The sequence below is a fragment of the Parasteatoda tepidariorum genome, chromosome 7, assembly GCF_982258835.1.
Source record: "Parasteatoda tepidariorum strain Cologne lab strain chromosome 7, Ptep-v5.0, whole genome shotgun sequence".
In the NCBI taxonomy this organism is placed as follows: Eukaryota; Metazoa; Arthropoda; class Arachnida; order Araneae; family Theridiidae; genus Parasteatoda; species Parasteatoda tepidariorum.
This window is the reverse complement of record NC_141761.1, coordinates 38,555,721-38,559,496: the sequence shown is the minus strand read 5'-3', so window position 1 is coordinate 38,559,496 and position 3,776 is coordinate 38,555,721. Positions and strand designations below refer to the sequence as shown.

Genomic DNA, 3,776 nt, shown 5'->3' with positions numbered 1-3,776 from the left:
AACTTCTAAATTGAATCTAGTGACTCATTTAAAATATTCTAAATTAGAGCTTTTTCGTTGTGTAGATAATATTTTTTACTACCAAAAACGAAAACCTATAGAAATAGTTGTTCATAGAGTGGAATTTACGAATCAATTTTTGCATGAATTAAATTTTTGCAATCTTTACCTGCTACTTAAATTGTATTTCTATGTGTTGGGAAGTAAACTTATTTAATTACGCCAATTTCATTGACTTCCCATATTTATAGGAAATAAAAACAATTAAATGTTATACGAGGAAATACCTATAAAATGTTAAAAGTCATGATAAAATCTTCGATAAGAGAGATATTTACAATATCAACAATTATAAATATTGATGTAAAATGAATCTTCCCCAGGTGAGGCTCGAACTCACAACCCCGGCATAACTCACAAGTACTGCGTTATAAGTACCGTGCGCTAACCAATTGCGCCACTGGGGACTCGACCTGATTTGGAAATTTATTAATATAATAGCTAAACAACTTGAAAGAAAAAAGTAACATGTATATTAAATAGTTAAATTTGTTTTATTTAAAATGTTTATTCAAACAAGGAAAATTCTATAGAATTTAAAAGAATTCAAGCTTTAACAAAGTTTAAAACATTAATACTATTTCTATAACAGTTTTTTTTTTTTAAATAATCATTTCAACTTTTAGTTCAAGTCTGTGATTAGTTCGCTAATAAATTTGCTTTAATATTTTATTTTCTATGAGAAATAAGTTAAAACTATCTTTCAAATTGCGCTCAATCTGTAATTCATTGCTGTGGAATGCTCAAATTATATTTTATGCTCGTATTCTGACAGAGTAAATTTAAATTCTTAAGTAATGAAATTTAACTCATTAAACCTCTCCTCTCTTCTTACGTTAACCAGGTAGAGCATTCATTCACCGCTAAATATGCCAAGGTTATTATTGGAGTTATCAGTTTGAAACTTAGCAGAATTCGGTTCGGCAGGTACTAAATTTGGCACCATGAACAGGGATCTGTCCAGGCCAAATTTATTAGCGGTACCTTCACAAATTCAATTTTAGGAAAAACAGTAGAATACTTTTTCTTAAAATTTTATTTTTGCATCCCGTAGGAAAGGATAAATCCCTATTCTTACCATATTTTTGTGCTGATTTTTTAATATAATTTTTAATTGTCACAAATTATGTCTAAATTTTCACAAAATAGGTACCTCTCAGAAAAACCTTGACAGACCACTGATGAATAATACCAGGTATTTGATAAAACAGGTATCAAGAATTCGGTTTGAGCCATATGCTAAATTTATGGATGTGAAAAATGACCTACTTGATGCTAGTGAAATGACCCAGATCTATTTCCTGTTATATATTGACACAATAAAAACATAACCACCAGATGAATTAGATATAACAGGTAAGATATGACTGCTTTAACCTACCACGCAAAGTACCTACATTTTAAACACAGAACATCAAAAGGTAAGTATACAATATCTTCAGTTTTATATAAAATCAATAGGAAAAAATAGGAAAATCAATAGGAATCTCTTAACACTCCAAGCACTTAGAACTTCATTGAATAACATACCAACATGAAAGCATTTAGCTTAAAATTTTGACACAACCAGAACTATGGGTAATTTTAAAAGCTTAGCAAATTCAGAAAAAATTTTATAATGATTTAAACAAATAAATTGTAAAAATAAATAAAAAAAAAAGAAATAAAAACACATGACACATAAAAATCAGAACATCTCTTTTATTGAAACCTTACATTAAAACACAGTTACAATAAACTTAAGTTGTTTTTTTACAATTTTCAATAAAATTTACTAGCAAGGATGTTTACACAATAAATAAGAGATTGTCAAATATTCAAAATATACAATAATACATGGAAAATAATATGATCTGTACATAGTAATTTACAAGATGTTAATCGATAAATAAAATGATGATTAAATAAATTTAAGATGGAAAACTTTTACAGACAAGACTAGACAATACATTAAATGGCAGTTAAAAAGACATAAAATATACATTTTTTTAAAAATATTAAACATACTTTTTAAAAATAAATAACACAAACACTTTCTCATGAATCAAGCTATAATATTAAATATCCTATTTACAGTACTGAATAAGTAGCTAATTTGATAGAAATCTTTTCTCTTAATTTTAAGTTTATTACAAGGAAAAAATCCACTAAAATACTTTTTAGAGAAACAGGTTAGAAAAACAATAACAATTTTAAGCATGTTCATCATATTTGTTTCAAAAGAATTAATATCTCAAAATTTTATTTAAAAAAAAAAAACATGCTTGTGATAGCTATTTTTAAAAACGTTGTAGAATGAAAATTATTTTAGTTAAGTTTTAAGACCATTTTTTCGATAGAGAGAAATAAAATCGGAAAAAATAATTTCTTACTATTTAATTTTTTGTTTTTATTATGCTTCCATTAAAATTGCTTCTAACACATTATTCAAATAAATAATTTAAACAGTTGACTAAATTCTATAGTTAATTTACACATATAATAAAACAAACTAACTCAAATTAAAAAGACATAACTCCTGATAACAAAGAAACATTTTTCTGATCTTAAATGACAAAAAATAAATAAATAAAGGAAAAAAGAAAAGGATAATAATATATTGTACCATATGGATGAATTTTAAGTCATCAATTCAACATTATCTGGACAGCTTAATATTTAAACATTTTGAAAAATCTTACATTTATTTTGTACGAAAACATCGTTATCTACTTTGTTGTTGTTGAAAACTTCAATTTTTTAAAAATTCACAATTTTTTAATATTTGATATTAAAAAGTACATAATTTTAAATTAATATAATTTGCAATTCCAATAAAATTAACATAACTCTTAATTGGTAACTGATTATGGACAAAAGAAGGATATTTTGATTTGAGAGATTTTTGCACAAAACAATCAAACTTAAGAATAAAATAAGATAAATCAATAATTAAAATCTAAAATAAAGTAGTAAAAATAAAATGTAATTGTCAGAGATCAGTACTGAATATATATATACAGATATATATATACATACAGTAAAGAAAATTATTAATTTTATCCAATTTACAACTTACTGAAAAAGAATTTCAAACTAATTTGGTTGCAAACTATACTGGTACAGTGCACAAAACAAAAAAGTGAGCATGAGGAATCTTTTGAATTGATGATAGAATTTTCACTCAATCTTTAATGGTTCGAAGGGGCTCACCTTAAATATGTAAATTAATTAGTGAAGACAAAATTTTAAGTTATGAAATCAGGCACAAAAGCGTAATTTCTCTGAATAGACATGAGGGTGGGCTGAAAAAAAAATGGAAGTTTTTATTTCCCAAAACACTATAGTGCGAAATAGATACCTTATGTAAAAAGAAGATAATTGATGTAAAAATTTTAAATCGGTTAATCTCTTTCATTCACTTATCGTACTTAAAATTTGGAAAAACTGACAAAATTAAAAAATTTTCATACCACTTAAAATTTTAAAATCGATGTACTATAGTTTCTCCTAATACTCATTTTATGGTCTAAAAAAGTGAAATAAATTAAAGTATCATTAATTCAATGCCTGTTAAAAACATGAATTATATACTTTTTTCAAGTTTTTCATCATTTACGGGCATGGCTAATCAGCCGGCTGTATTCCATAACCACTTAAAATTGTCCATTCAACATGCTATAGTTTATGTTTGCTTAATGGTTTAAGGAAGTGAAATAAATAAAAATATCATTATT

General features: G+C 25.4%; 1 non-coding gene across 1 annotated transcript; it reads right to left on the bottom strand.

Moving 5' to 3' along the window:
* Positions 1 to 375: 375 nt before the first annotated feature.
* TRNAI-UAU (transfer RNA isoleucine (anticodon UAU)) lies at positions 376 to 467 on the bottom strand. Its single transcript is given in 2 exon segments — positions 376 to 411; positions 430 to 467. It is a non-coding gene; the product is annotated as a tRNA-Ile (tRNA).
* Positions 468 to 3,776: the final 3,309 nt, after the last annotated feature.